This window comes from Accipiter gentilis, chromosome 8 (assembly GCF_929443795.1).
Source record: "Accipiter gentilis chromosome 8, bAccGen1.1, whole genome shotgun sequence".
Classification (NCBI taxonomy): domain Eukaryota; kingdom Metazoa; phylum Chordata; class Aves; order Accipitriformes; family Accipitridae; genus Astur; species Astur gentilis.
This window is the reverse complement of record NC_064887.1, coordinates 18,882,801-18,898,070: the sequence shown is the minus strand read 5'-3', so window position 1 is coordinate 18,898,070 and position 15,270 is coordinate 18,882,801. Positions and strand designations below refer to the sequence as shown.

The window sequence follows — 15,270 nt, the reverse complement described above, 5'->3', positions numbered from 1 at the left end:
CTATGCATAAGGCTGGACGTTTGACATGTTCAGTTCTATACTCAATATCGTACAACTAATTCCTGGCCTAGTGTAAGCTGCTTATGAAACTAATTATGGTTAACAGGTACAAGAAAGCAGTAAGTTCATATTAGGATACCCTTCTTAACATCAATCCTTCCTAACATCACAGGCAATTTACAGTAACAGACAAAAATTGATCAGGGGAGTAACTGAAAATTGTAGCAAAGTGTGGTTTGAAACACCGGAAGAGATTTAGGCTTAGAGAAAGACGATATTTTTCTGAACTACACTTTTTTTTCCTTTCCGTTTTGGTTTGGGTTTTTTCGGGGTTTTTTTTAGCATATTGCTCATTTACTGGGGAAAAGCCCTGGCATTATGATATATATCTGGGGAGGAGGAGTCTCGTTTTGCCTTAGGGGATTGATACGCAGACCTGGGATTGCCTCGGTGATCTGGTTACGGACGTACCTTAAACATTTTGGTGCGGTGTATCCGAGAGTTGTCCAACCTACTGAAACTCCTCCGCCTGGCACCCAGCATCTCGGCCCTCGCTGAGCCGCAGGGCAGAGGTAGAGGAGTAACGCTGGGCGCTGGGAGCTGGGCTGTGCCCGGGTGAGACGGGGCGTCCAGCTGACGCGAAGCACCTGCCCAGGAGGGACCGAGGCGAAAGGAGACGGCAGAGAAGGGCCGCCTCCGGCGCCGCGGCTCTAACGCTCTCCTCGGAGGTGAGAGATGGAGGTTCAAATCCCTTCAGGCAGAGAAGGGATTGAACATGGATCTTCCACATCCTGGGTCACTGCCCTAATTACTGGGTTAGTGGATAAAAAGGGAATGACAGCAGCTGTGGTGAATCCAACCTCTTATTTCCTTTGTGGGCTTGTGGGGGTTTTTTTCTGTTGCAAGTGCCTGAAATGGAACATTTTGGATGAAACAAAGCACGTTCCTCACTGCAAGGTCTATGGGATTTGTTTCGTTTCAGCAAAGAAAGCTGGAAAATATTATTTCGGACTGATCTGAACGTGGGTTTTTTGCTCGGTTTAGATTCATTCAGTTGCTTTACAGCAGAATCAATTATTTGCACAAACCTATTTGTAAATGTTAAAAACCACAATTTGGGCTTTGTCGGAGGACAGTTGCCTACAGAATCTCAGCCCATACTGGCGGGCTGCAATCGTCCCAGTGAAGATAACTCCCAGTACAGCAGAGCTCACTGAGGCGGTACGATAGGCTCAGGCCTGAGAGTAGACAGGTATGTGTATGCACTATTGAAATATTGAACACTGTAAAATATATATTTACATTGATTTAGCATCTTTAGTAAAAAAGGGGCAGTCCATGCTCCGTTGATACCTTTCATTGAAAACCAGGGGCAGCTGGTCCCACAGTGAGTATCTTTGGGAAGTGCAGTTAGGTACAAGTCAGAGTGGTCTTTCCCGGGGAAGGATAACGGCTTGGTACATGCCTTCCAGCAGCTCATTTTGGATGACTGTGTTTGGATGCTTTCTCGGTGGCTGGACAAGCCAGCAGGTCGTTAACAGTCCTAAGCCTTAGTTATTGGTACTCACTGGAAGGAGGCGAGGTGTGCCGTGCGGACAGAGGGGGTCAGCGCCTTCAGGCAGAGGGAGGCTGAACCCCGTTGTGAAGTCTCTGCTAAGTGAAAGGGAACTAAGAACAGCTTTGCCATACTGTTTAAATATTCAGGATTGTGTTTCGGTTTTACTACTGATCGGCTGGTTGGGAGTGGGTCACCACAGACAGCATAGTTGTAGGAAGCAAATGTACACGGTTACTCTACTTCTATTATTCCCTTCTTTGGGCCATTGTGGATTCCAGTACGTCTGTTAATCGTATTTTATAAATGACATAAATGTACATGGAACATTACAACAGGGAAAATATGACAACAGTAATACTACAGAGCATAATCCCTGCCTCAGGAGCTTGCTATCCAAAGGCCTGAACATGTTCATTGTACTTAGGAGGGAGTAGTGTGGAGACATTATCTGCGCTTGGCTTAACACGAGATTTGGGGTTCTGAGAAATGGGCAGGAAGAGGAGCTGAGAACTGAACTGAGCCTCTCCAGGGACAAGACATCTGGGTTTGAGCATCACGCACGAGGTTCTGGTGCTCTGAAAAACTCTTCTGTGAGATGGATAGGAGGGATTTCAGCTCCTCATTCTAGCTAACGGAAAACGTTCAGGAGTGTTGTTTTGGATTAAAAAAAAAACGAAAATATTCAAGAGTTTACATTTAATTTAATTCAAAATTATAATTAAAAAAGCAAAACCCAAAGCGCAGACGGCAATTCACACAGCCTTCCTTAACACTTCTCAGGTGCGGCACAATTACTCTCATAGGATCAGGCCCTGAGGGGAAGCCAAGAAGAGAAATCCTTGAAAGCAACATATGGAAATTGAACACGAAGTAAAAGCTCGAGTGGAGGTAGGTGAGTTCAGGAGCCGTCTGCAGGAGAGGGAGCCAAGGCTATGCAGCGGGAAGTGTGTAAAAAATGAAAATATGTAGAAACTGAAATGTATTCAGCTGCGGTCACGTTAGCATAATCCGCGCAGTCATTTCCTCTTGACGAGCGTATGTAGCACATCACAGAGCGGGGCCTGTTGTCAGGGGAAGGTAAAGGCGATACATATGTGTGTGCATGTCATGGGCAGAATGACAATGCGAGCGGTACGAGGCATGTATGGGGAGACGCCGCTGAGCAGAAGGCTACAGAAGACAAAAATACATTCAAGAAGGGATGGTATTTTTGTGATAAAACTGACCGGTTGTTCATAATTAAAAGAAATGTTTCCCCAAGGTCACTTGAATTTTTTCGCCGGGATCACAAAGCTGTTCTAATCTCCACTGGTATTAGATCTTGAATTAAATGTGTGCTGGCATCTGCCAGGGTAAGTATCTCTGTTTTCTCCTCCCAGCCCTCACAGGAAACTTCGTTAATCTGGAAGGAGTTAAGTTCCAGAAGGCTCCAGGCCCTACAGAAGGGGTCTGGGGAGCAGTGAAACATCTCCTGCAAGCACTTGGTATCCCACAGAAAGCCAGCATCTGTCTGATCCCGATTCCCACAGACCTTGCGCTGGTAAACATCCCACCGACTTCCTGATGTGCCTAAGCATCAGTGAGGTTTGAGCTCTGTCAGTCAGCCACAGGGACATGGGAAGCGACGGCTGCCTTATCCGGGTGGAATGATCTACTCGGGGAGGACAGGCCACGCTTTGGCTCCCAGAGACCAAAAAAGTCAATCTTTGAGCTGTCGCTTTTTGCCCCGAAGTTGAACGTTTTCCGAGAAGGCTGCCACACTCGTGTCTCTTCCTGTTTCAACTTACAGATGGCATTGCTTATGGCAAACAGGCCATAGAATTCTGCAAATCCCTAAATATCGATCTCCCTCCTCCCAAAATTTCAACTGGACTTGCGCTACATTTTTATCCATGAACGCCTCAAGCGTGTGAGGGCTGCTGTACAAATATAAAATTTCACCTTGTGTTAAGGGTTTTTTATGAAGTAGGATTTATCATTATTACCTAACATCCTCCTCCGCCCAGAGCATTTGTTGTGACACGGGAGGGGTGTGTGATTAGCTCAAGTGTCACGGGCTTGTTCAAGCTGTTTCGCTTTCCTGCAGGTAGGAGTTAATCATGGCTCCCCCTTGGGTCACATCTCCTGGCAGCCTTTCCGCCTCTTGCGTTACTCGCTCTCTGGAGGCTGGTGGATGGGTGTGGAGTTTAGTGGCGACGGACCTACGCGTACATCTATTCCTCTGTGGCAAGTGCTTAAAACCTGGAGGGGCTGCCACGGGCCTCCTCGGTTAAAGGGGCAGTTGGACTCCCTGTCACATCTGGGCTGCGGTTTCTTAGCATTCACCCAGGCATTGACTGCTCGTTGCTTATTAGGGGAAAAACTGAGAAAGGCCGCTTTGTTGTTTGTTTGTGTCCGGTATTTTTTTGCAAGCAAATCGTCGGGACAGGCAGCGCATCTTTGATACTTTGTCTCTTTATCAGAGTCCAAGACAGCTGATGACATTATATCGGGCATTCATTTTAGATCTGCTGAGCCCACAGAAATCAATAGTTTTCCATTATCGGGTCCGGCTGGGTCACTGGTCTGTCAATGAGCTGTTACAATCGCTGTACAAGGGTGAACCTGACCAGTCAATTGCTGCTGACAAGAGGAGAACACGCTGACAGCCACTGGAACAAGCCAGAACACAGATTTGCACTTCGGTTTGCCAACCGAGGAGGCTGGGAGTGGGGCCATTTCCGAGATGTAGGGCACGCACGGTGGGAGAAGAGGCCCCCTCCCTCCCTCCGGCGCAGCAGGCAGGCCTTCCCCGCTGGGGGAATCCAGGTTTGCCACCATAGTCCTGAACCCCCGAGAACTCACTAAGTGGGGACGACGGAACTGCCTTCCTGGGCGCTGTGGTCTTCCAGCCAAAAAGGCACGTGCTAAAGGGGAACGCTTCTGCCAGCAGGACCAGTCCTCTTTCTGCGGTGGCCGATGCTGGGGGACGCCGGGCTTGGGTGCTCCTCGTCCGTGGCGGGAGACTGCGCTGCGCCGGGCAGGAACACAACAGGGTTAAATCCAGTTCTCGTCTGTCTGTGTTTTAACACTGACTTCCTATCCAACTTGAGAGCTGAGCCAAAATAAATATTTAGAAATTATCCCAATATTATGATTTTTAATTTTCAACTTTATTAACTTCTTTCAAGTGTTAAATCCTGACCGTTTTATTTACGCCTCTGGTCGTCTGTTTGATTCTCGCAGAAGTCAATATTCACTTGTGTTCCATCATCAAACAAAAAACTGGTAATCAACTTTATCACTGGAAGCCAACTAGCTGGGTTTTAAAAAATACACTACCCAAAAGAAAGATCATTTTCTTTAAATGAGAGGAGAGGGAAGTCTTTTTAACAGAGAAGAGCAAACCTTCCTTTGCTGGTAATTAGAAGCAACCAGCCTTATATGACTCGCAGCATTTGGTAGCTCAAGCCGCGTCAGATCTCTTACAGCATTAATTAAAAAGAATTTATGTTTTTTTAATAAAATGCTTCATGTTTTAGCCCCTTTTCTCCCTCCTACCAAATGTGATTATGGGGGCTGAAGGGAATTCAGGTTAATATGTTGACACACTTAACAATGCGGGGTCATGTTGCACAATCCGCTTGGCTGGTTCGGTGCAGCGCAGCCCCTGACAGGTCCTAATCAACCGCTGCCCTAAAGGCAGAGGCGAGGAGAGGATTTTAATTACTGCTCTCTCCGCGAGTTTGCCAGCATTAAATTGAGACATAATTAGGCCTCCGAATTTTAATAATTGTCCTAGCTAATTGGGCAGACAAGTACGCTCTGCAGCGTGGCGTGATTAGATAATTAGTGTTTCCAAATGACAAAATTGGGCTCTTGATTGCGGATTCCAGATGCGGAGCGGGGGGGGGGGCGGGGCGGGAGCGGGCGGCTCGCTGCGCGGGCAGAGCCGAGCCGAGCCGAGCCGGTCCCGCCGCGGAGCCCGGGCGGGGAGCGCGGCCCGGGGACGGGAGCGGGCCCGCCGGCGCGGTGCCGTGCCGTGCCGGCTCCGGGCGGGCAGGCGCACCTCCCCGACGCCCCCCCCCCCCCCCCCCCGGCCCCGCCGTGAGGCGATCGACCTCGCGGCACTAACGGATCTTTTCAGCCCAAGGACCGCGCGGCACAAGTGGCGGCCATCGGAAGGACACCGGGGCTCGGGCGGGCGGGACGGATCCCGCCTCGCCGCGCACCGGGGGCGCGCGCGGAGACTCCCCCCGCCGCGGCCGCCAGGGGGCGCCGCTCCCGCGCGGCGGCCGCGGCGGCGGCGGCGGCGGCAGCAGCAGCTCCGCGCCCCGGCGGTGCCCGTGCCCGCTCCGCGTCCCCCGGCAGGGCCGGCCGCGGCACCGTAAGTACCGCTACCCCTGCCCTGCCCTGCCCTGCCCGCCGGCGGCGGGGGACCGCGTCCTGGCGCCTGTCCCTCTGCCCGCCCCGCCCGGCCGGGCCCTTCCCCGCGGCCGCTGAGCGGGTGCGGAGCGGCTCCCCCGCCGGCTCCGCCGCCGTGGCGGGTATCGCCGCCCCGCGCGGCTCCCCGTCGTCGTCCCCCCGCGACCTGCTACGGGGGTTTGCTAGTCACACAGAGATACCTATAAAAATCCGTAATCCCGTTTGAGCTCGGCCGGAGGCTCAAACGGCGGCGGACGTAACGCCGGTCGCCGCCGAGAGCGGCTGCGCTGGCGCTGCTCGCGGGTGCCGCCGCGCTGCTCCCGTCACCTGCGGGTTTTAGTCCCCGCGAGTCCTTTGCCACTAGAAGTACTTCATTTGTAATGATACGACCGAGCGCGTTAGTAATCTCATTTTAAAAAGAAAATATATGTATATATCTGGGGAGGGCGCCGGGGTACCTCCGCAGCGAGCGACGCGGCGGGCGCTGCCGCCCCGTGGGCGCTCCCACGCCGAAGGACAGCGTGTCCGTGCCGGTGGGAGCAGGGGGCAGCCCCGTGCTCGGGCGCGGCAGAGCGCACCCACTCCCTGCCGGGGAAAGGCGCGCACCGCGGCTCCGTCCGCCCGTTCCCCGGAACGGACCCGGGGAGGAGGCGAGGGAGAAGCTCCAAAGCAGCTCCCCGAGAAGAGGCCCGTTCCCCTCTCCTGCCCCCCTTCCCCGCCGTGCAGGTAAGCGGCCCCCCGCGCCCGCCGGCCCCCCGCGCTGGGCTGGGCTGGGCTGCGCTGGGCGGGCAGCGCTCCCTCCCTCCCTCCCTCCCTCCCGCCGCACCGGGGAGCCCCGGCTGCTGCCGGCACCCCCGGGTTACCGGCCAGCCACCCTCGCCGCCTGCCAGACCCTGCCGGACGAGGACTTACTTGCCTTTTTTATGACTATTTTTTCGTCCGCGAAGAACCGGGCGGTTTGACGCAGCCATATAAAGCCGAGTCGCTAATAACCGAAAGTTAAAAGGCGAACGCTTCACTAGGAAGCATTTCATGCAGCTGGTGCAAAATCGCGTTTCTTTTTTATCTGCAGGAAAGGAAAAACAGTTTTATGATTATTTTTTTTTTTTCTATGTGGGATTGCACCGTCATCGAAATACACATGCTTTTCCTACATCAATGATTTTCACTACAGCCTAAGGGCTTCTTGGCTTTAAAGGTCTAGTTATTTTTGCTAATATATCAAGATTTTAACTCCCGTCTGTTTCATAAATCAACTTCAGATGCGCTGTACGGTATTTATATACTTATTTTCAGAGGTATATTCTAGCTCAGTAGATTGCCATCTCACCGTCTCGGCGCTTCAAAGCAATGATGTTGGGAATTGTCAGCTCTGAAGATAAGGTTAGCTTACAGGAGCAGTATGTGCTGTGTAAAACGCTGATTTATAAAAGCGTTACAAACCATATATCTTGCAGGTCAGATTGCATGCGTTACATGATCAGAAATACATTGAGGATTGATCTGCCAGTGCATATTTAAAGCAAAATTCGTGTTGTCTTCAAAGGTCAGGGTGCCGGAGATGTACCGGAGCAGAAGCTAGAAGGTGCATCTTGCAACCAACCCCAGCCCGGAGAAGCTGTGGCAAAGTCCTCCCCTATTCTGGTAACAAGTTCCTGCGGCCTAACGTGCACACTCCTCGCCCAAGCCCTTGCTAGGAGCGGTAAGCACCTTGCCCTGCTAAAAGTGAAAAATGCCTCCTGCAAACCAAATAGATGCCTACTCATTTTTTAAACTCTTTTCTGACTTTGACGGGCTCCTGACCACCAGGTGACACATCCTCGGGGCCTACGAGCTGCCGAGGGTGTTGCTGTCCCATGATCGGCTGCTTTCTGAGCAGCCTCAGTTGCCTCTGTGCCCAAGGGGGCTCCGGGGGCTGGCTCCGGCAGGCTCCATTTTGTCATCCGCCTGTCAGCGTGCGGGTGAGGCTGCCAGCAGAAATAGGTAGACTTGCGGTGCTCCTGTGAAGGTGACACCCAGCTCCAAGTTTGCAGTTAATCAAGTCCGCTAGCGGAAGTTGAACGATTTAATCAGCGTCTGATGAAGCCTTGGATGTTATTTATCTGCGCTACATCATATTGTCTTCAAATCTAAAGCAATCGTCAGAGGTTAGATGGGGGGAAGCTAACAACATAGTAGTAGTCCCTGCCCTGATCCCGCAAGAAATGCTGTGCGGTCGCGTCGCAGTACAGCCGTGTGAGCACAGCAGCCTGCACTGGTGTGCAGTCATTGCAAGGCCAAGGCTACCGTGAGGGTCCTGTTCTCGGGACGCTTTTGCACTGTTTACTAACCAGATTACAGCTTGGGTATGCTATTACTTAGTAACCCTTGCCAAGAACGCTTTTCTTCTGCCTGGTGAGAAGGCCGAGACTCTTCCTTCAGGGATGCTGTTAGAGACAACCGTCCTGTCGCTTGTGCGCAGAGTTTTTGTGATATGGTGGCAGGGCGATGGGAGCTGAAGGCCACTGGGATGTGGCACCGAAGGCAGCCGTGTGAGTTTGTCCTGTTTCTTGCAGGAAACATGCTCCACCTGTGCTCCCTGCCCTGCCCAGCCTGCTGCTTCATCTCCAGGTGCAGAGAGAAGGTATTGTTTGGCTAAGATGCTACTGTCTTGGGACCTGGTTATTTTCGAAAGTTTCTTTCCAAGGTCCAAGCTAGTACAACGATTCTGATGAGCTAAAGTGGAGAAAATGGTATCCCCTTCCTGACTTGGTCAAGCCCAGGCTGCATTTCTTGCTTCTCAGCTGGTAGCTGGGTCTTGCTGGTTTTGCACTTGCTGGGATGGCAGTGCTGACTGTCCACGCTGGGGTGGACAAGTAGAGTTGGAGACATTTTTTTACTTTGTCAGTAAGACGATTATTTTTTTCTGCTACCAATTTGATTAAATGGTTTGGGGGTTTTCCCCAATGAGTTTAATGGTGCTGCAAAAACGTAGGAAGTAAATAATTAGACCTATAAAATAGGGCATATCTTTATTTTTTAGTGGTTAATGGAAACGATTCAACTCGTTAGTGTTAAGATAGCATCACCTCCTTAACGTGCATGCAGCTGTAGAAGCAGGAGAGCATTTTAAACTGGCGGAGGGGTTTTCGCTCCCGCTCTCTCCCTGAAGCGCCGTCGTGCTTTTCCTCTGCTCTGAAACGTGATTGCAAAACCTGCCTCGATCAGGTGTCTCCATTTCCACCTGCTCTGGACCGTGCAGCCGGCGGTGATGCCCGCTGCCACCGGCGCTGGTGGCTGCCCCCCCCGCCGCCCGCCCGGCGGGCTCCCGGCCTTGCCAGGGCACGGCTGCATTTCTCGGGGTTCGCTATCGGCCCGTCTCCCCGACGCGGGGAGCCCCCCGAGACGGGCCAAATCCCGCGTTGAGCCCGCCGTCCCCCGGGCAGGGAGCGCATCCCGGGCCGGGGCGGGGGGGGGGGGGCTGGGGAGCCCCCGAAGTTCGCACTTCCAGGGCGGCGGCGGCGGCCGGCAAAAGCGAGCGCCCGGCTAAGAGAGGCGGTGCTGTGCCGGCCAGTGCTCAGGCGGTTTGAGCCTAAAGAAGAAGTGACAGGGCAATCATCTCCCCGGCTCGGCTGCGGATGGGAGGGAGAAATCTTGCTAACAGCTCGTGTATCTGTATATTTAATTGCGACCCGGCTGCATGTTCCTGTTGAGGAAGGGTGCGGATGACAAGCGAATCTATAAAAACACAGTTGACAAACCGGGAAGGGGATAACTGACAGATGAAACGACAGTCGGCGCGGAGCTAACTGGCAAACGCATCAGTACAAAGTCACATACCTTCTGAGAGGAGTAGTAGTTTGTTTTATTCCGGTTCTCCAGAGTTTTATCTACTGTCGGTGTGATGGGGGAGAGAGGAGCTAATGTGCCCTGTTTAGGATACAAACATGCAGATTAGATCAGACTTCAGACACCGCGTTTCGCTCAAGACTGAAAACACTTAGAGGAACAAACCAGGCTTCCCCCACTGAGGAAAAGGAGAACGTGAGGTGGTTTGTGGGGTTTTGTAATGCTTTAAAGGAGGCCTAAACCTGTTTAAACGCAACCATTTCGCACCCGGCTATACAGCGAGCTAGCGGGAGTTGGCGGGGTGGGAGCGGGGGCCCGGAGCTCCCCGCCACCGTTGTCCGAGGCTGGGGCGTTTGGGACAACATCAGCCCGGCTCCCGTTTTCTTCGCTTTTGTATTACTTTACGTTTTCAATGAGGCTAGTGTAATTACGAGGCGTTTAACTTTTTGCCAGGCTCTTTCATTACGGCTTTGCATTTGCACCTCGCCTTTAAGAGAAGTAATAACATTCACAGTCAGGGGCAAATCCTGTTAATGAACAAATTAAAGTTCAAACAGTTATTCAAGTTCACAGCCCCGCTCGCTGCTCCTTTAATAAGAGTTATACATGTTACTTTCTCTCGGGATCACTCCCCCCTTTATTACTTTTTAAGCTTTTCATAAGCACTGGCGGGCTATATGGGCAGCTCCCAGCCTCTAAAGAGCCCACAAATCCTGAAGGGAGCCCTAATCCGGCCTTAATTTGGCAACTTTTGTAAAAGACATAAAAGCTCGGGTGCCACCCTTGTGCGCTCAGATGATTATATGGCAGGGAACAAGCCGGGGGAAGGCCCCCCCCCCCCCCCCCTTTCCCGCATCCACCTCTTCGTGCTGGCTGTCTCCCCCCCCGCGGATCTGTGCAAAAGACGCCTCCGTCAGGCCCTCCCGGGTACCGGGGGAGAAATTAGGATGTCTGATCGATAGCCTGGGAATTCCCCCCCCCCCCTCCCCCGATAGTTCTGCCCGGCTCCGCTGGCCGGGGCCGGGCGGGGGCGGCCGGTGCCCCCAGCCTGCCCCGCAGCGCTGCCCGCGGGCCGGAGCCCGGTGCCTGCTACCGGCGGCTGCCTCCAAGTGTTAGCAAAGCGCAGTTAAAAAAGAGAAAAATCCCTGCGCTCTTTCTCTCTTCCCCCCCCCCCCCCACTCCCCCCGCTTTCTTCTTTTCCTCCAAACCTTTCGCGATTAGAGTGTCTGCGCTCACCTCGACATTTGCATAACATGAATCTTTATTCCCCTTGTCAGGGGCTGCCCGAGCCCGGGGGAGCCGCGGCTCCGGGCGGGGAGCGGGGCGGCCCCCTCCCCTGCCGCGGTGCCGGGCTCCCCGGGCCGGGGGGCGGCGGGCAGAGTCCAACAAAGCCCGGGAGCTTGACACTGGTGCAAGGCAGCGCCGGTGCAAAAGCGCTGTCTATGTACAAATAGAGGAGATCACACTCCCCATTATCTACCTCCTGGCGAGTGTTTGATTTCTGACATCTAAAGCTTATCAAGGCAAGCTCACAACAAAAAAAAAAAAAAAAAAAAAAAAGGAAGGGGGGAAAAAAAGAGCACCTCTTCGTGGAGGGAGATCGCTCCGGTTTGGGTGATGCGGCGGGAAGGGGAAAGAGGAGGGGGCCGGTGTTGGCAGAACGCCGCCGGTGCCGGTGCGGGCGATTTCTGCCCCGGCCGTGTCCCCGCGGGCCGAGCGCTGGGGCCGGGGCCGGGGCCGGGGCGCGGGGGGGGGGGGCGGGCGGGAGGGCCGGGCTGGCCCCGGCGGAGGGCTGGAGGGAGGCCCTGAGTCCTCGCAGCCATCCGCACAGAAGTGGTTTGATATAATCACCATGACAACTGCCGCCTATGAGCATACAAATAATAGAGATGAAATAGACAAAAGATTAGCATGCCATGAAAAGTACAATAAGTTTCTTATTTAGCATTTAGATAACTGTCTTTCCTTCGGAGCAGGCTTCAAAGTTGAACCCAGTTTAGACCAAGAGGATTAATTCTTTCTCCCGCATGCTTCATTGAATCTCTCATTACCAAACTTTGTCTGTATTGATGTAAGATTTGATTGAAGATTAGAGCATTTAGCAAATCTTGCTTTTCTGCATGTATCAGGCCTTTTCAAGCGCAGCCCGCGCTGCCCAGTGGTCAATACCCTTACTTTTATCCAGTGTCTGCTTCATTTAAACTTAATCAACTCCCTCAATGAACTGGAACAGGGAAACGTCCCTGCGGTAAGAATGTTGTGCTTTTCTTAGATAATTCTTTGCTCCCTCTCCCAGTCCTCTGGCGTTAAACCTAAAATTGCTCTCTGATGAACTTAATCAATATGATAATGACAATTGGGGCCGAATGGCTCGGCCTGGGCTGCGAGTGGAAAAGGTAGATGGCTGTGCCCATCGCCCAAACCCAACTTCTCCTTGTCTCGCCTCTCCTTTTGTGCGCGCGGCTCCCACCTTTCTTTCTTTCTTTCTTTCTTTCTCTCTCCCCTCTCTCTCGCTCTCTTTTCCTCCCCCCTCTTCCCCCCTCCGTGACACCGACCGCTGCTCACACTGGAGAATGATGCTTCTTTGTGCGGCAGGAGGACTCGTATGTCACCGCCCGGAGAAGCGGAGCGGAGCGATTGGCTGGGTGAATTATCTGCCTTGTTGCAGTGAATTATTTGCGCTGTTTCCTTTCCCAGTCAACAAGTTTCTGAGGTATAGTGCAGATCAATCAAAGCTGACAGAGCGCATGTGAAGCTTTTACTGTGTAAATCTGGACCTCTTGTCCCGGCTTCGTTGGCACTGGCATCTGTATATCATTTTTATACTGCTACCAGTAGAGCAATTTCAAAAGTATTTGCAAGGAAAATGGATGTCCCCATCTGTTCCTGGAATCATAAATGTGCCACTTTCGGAGGGTTTTCACTGGTAATCATATCTTTAATGATGAACAAACTTGTGATATATACCTTTCCATAAAATGGGGTTTTCTTCACTTTATTGTGATTGGCTGGGATAAATAGCTTTTCCATATGTTAGGGAGATAAAACATAAGATTACCAGAGCTCGTTTGTTTGATCATAAACAAAAGAAACAATTCGCTCCAAACACTCTTTAAACAGAAACAACTGCAGAATTAAATTGTATTAATAGGCTATCGATGGGTCAGGAGGCAAACCACTGTCCCCGTGGAAAAGACAGCTGGTTTAAAATACGAATAGACGGCCCTTCTCGCCGTTCGGGTGACCTCAACGCAGGCGTGGATTTTAAATACTCGAGGCTCGTTTTAATTTTGTCTGTCTTAAAATTACCTTGTCTTTGTCTCTCTCTTTTTTTCTCCAGCTCGACTTTGAATTTCCGTAAGTGCAAGAGCGAGGACGCGGTGCTAGGTAGTGGATTGCCGCGCGCTATATTTAGAAAGCAGCTGGAAGAGAAAATGTCCTCAGGACTGTTTTGTTGTAAATGTCCCTCCAGTCCCAGCACTGTAAACGTAAACGCTCGTTCTGCAGACGTGCCAGCGCTTCGCACTACGCGGGAGCGCTGGGTAAGGACGGCTTAGGGGAGACCCTCTTAATTCTGCGGCACTTCCCGGCGCAGGTAGCGGTAGAGCTGTCGTGTGAAAATTAGAGGTGCCGCTGCCAGCGCTGCCCGACCAGCCCCCGCGGCGGGGGGGGGGGGGCGGCACCTCGGCTTTATCCCCGCCGGTGGCACCCCTCTCCGCCCGGGGGTACCGGCGGGCTGCGTGCACCCGGTGCTCGGTGCAGAGCGCCTCAGCCGCGACGTTCCCGGCCCGGAGCGGGTGACTCCCCTTGCATGTCGGCGGGGCGAGCCCTGCGCCGGCCCTGCCGCCGCGGGCGCAGGCGGAGCCGGAGCCGGAGCGCACCGGAGGCCCGGGCAGTCCTCTCCCTCCCCGGGGATCCAGCAGCGACCCTACCCCCAGGCCCGCCGCCCGCTCTCCGCTGAACGGGGTCTCCTGCGCTGGGGCTCGGCCCCTCGGGGGGTGGGGAGGGGGTTCCCGGGTCGGGCCGGCACCCCGCGCCGGCGGGGCACCCTGCCTGGCTGTCACTCAGGGCGCGATCCCCCCCGGCCCCTGCCGAGCTGGGCACGGAGCACCTCCGGGGTACGGCCCCCTCCGCGCCCGGCCGCGGGCCCCCGACGGGGCGGGCGGGCGGCCGGCCGCCCGCCCGGCTGCACACGCCGCCCCGCGACCGTCGTTCGCTCGACGGCGAGGCGGGTCTCCCCCCTCCCGTGCGGTGATCTGCCGCTGCCCCCAGACGGCGAAGGGGGCGGTAGTCGCGCCACCGCGATAGAAGGAGACGCCTCCGAGCCCGTTCCTCCCGGCCGGCGCCCCTCGGTGGGCGCAGAGGGCCCGGGGCAGCGCTAAGCGGGCGGGCCCCAGCGGAGCAGCGCGGCCGGCGGCTGCTGCCTCGAAGCGGGCGGCTTCCCACCAACGGCACCCACCCGTGCGGGGGAGGCCGGTTCCCACCCGCGCCCGCCCCGCCCCGGGCTCCCGGCGCCCAGCGGATGACTCGGTACCGGCGGGCGGGAAGCGGGCACGTTAACGTCTCTTACGGCCAGAAGAGGCCATTAAATCATCTGCCTGACCTCCCGCGTTACGGGGCCGTATAATTTCATCCAGTTCCTAGGGCATTAAGGCCAATAATTTCTGTTTGAGTAAAACGTGCCTTCCAGAAAGGCCCCTGGTGCTGAGGATTTCAAGAGACGGCGATTTCGCTCCCGTCCTGGGGAGTTTGCTGTGGCAGTTAACCCCTGATTAAGGGATGAGCCGCGCTTCCGTGACAAGTTGCCCTTGCTCAAATTACTGCGAGCTGCCAGGCCTATATTTCGGAGCCTACGAGCGCCGTTGCTGTTGAGCTGTGGCCACCTCAGCCTTGTCCTTCCTTTCACCCAGGTGTCATGCCTGGGCGTTAGCCCAGACGGGGGCCCGGCTCTTCCTTGGGCTGCCTGGGGACTCCTGAGGCATCCAGCTCGGTGACCGTAGCAAGGAAGAGCCCCAGCCCCTCAAGCTGGGTAGGCCACGGGGACGTACCATTGAAAACCAGTGCTCAAAGGGCCTAATCCTGCCTTACTGTGAAACCACGGGCCAACGCGTCTTTCTAAGCGAGCCAGCACCCGCCGGGAGAAGGACGAGGCGCCTTCCGGGGAAGTTCTGCTCTCCGTCGGGCAGGCGCAGCGTGAGGGAGGGTGCCTGGGTGGGGGCGGCTGGGGTGCCACGGGTTCAGAGCGCTTGTGGAAGTGGAGGGCATCGCATCTGTTGATCGCCCAGGGCTTACAAGATTTTATTTTTCCAGTAAACGGTTGCCGCTCTCTGTCCTAGGTGAATGCTGTTGGCGGGCATGCCGCAGCGGGATGAAACCAACCTCGCTTCAGAGGAACAGCCCCCCAGCTGCTTGCGCCGGCCTGAGGTAAGGCAGCGGGCCAGGAGCTGAGCAGCTGGTGCGGATCCTCGCCCCCCCAAGCC

General features: G+C 54.5%; 1 long non-coding RNA gene across 3 annotated transcripts in view; it reads left to right on the top strand.

The window, feature by feature from the left end:
- Window positions 1-5,843: 5,843 nt before the first annotated feature.
- The window catches only part of LOC126042257 (uncharacterized), a 14,270-nt gene continuing 4,843 nt past the window's right edge, over window positions 5,844-15,270 (top strand). Inside the window, exons 1-6 of one of the 3 annotated variants that reach the window (XR_007507090.1) lie at window positions 5,844-5,924; window positions 7,509-7,664; window positions 8,518-8,585; window positions 13,131-13,332; window positions 14,701-14,819; window positions 15,127-15,214. This is a non-coding gene — a long non-coding RNA (uncharacterized LOC126042257). Of the gene's footprint in view, window positions 5,925-7,258; window positions 7,346-7,508; window positions 7,665-8,517; window positions 8,586-13,130; window positions 13,333-14,700; window positions 14,820-15,126; window positions 15,215-15,270 lie in introns of those variants that run through there. The other 2 variants (XR_007507091.1, XR_007507092.1) reach the window with 2 other exon arrangements.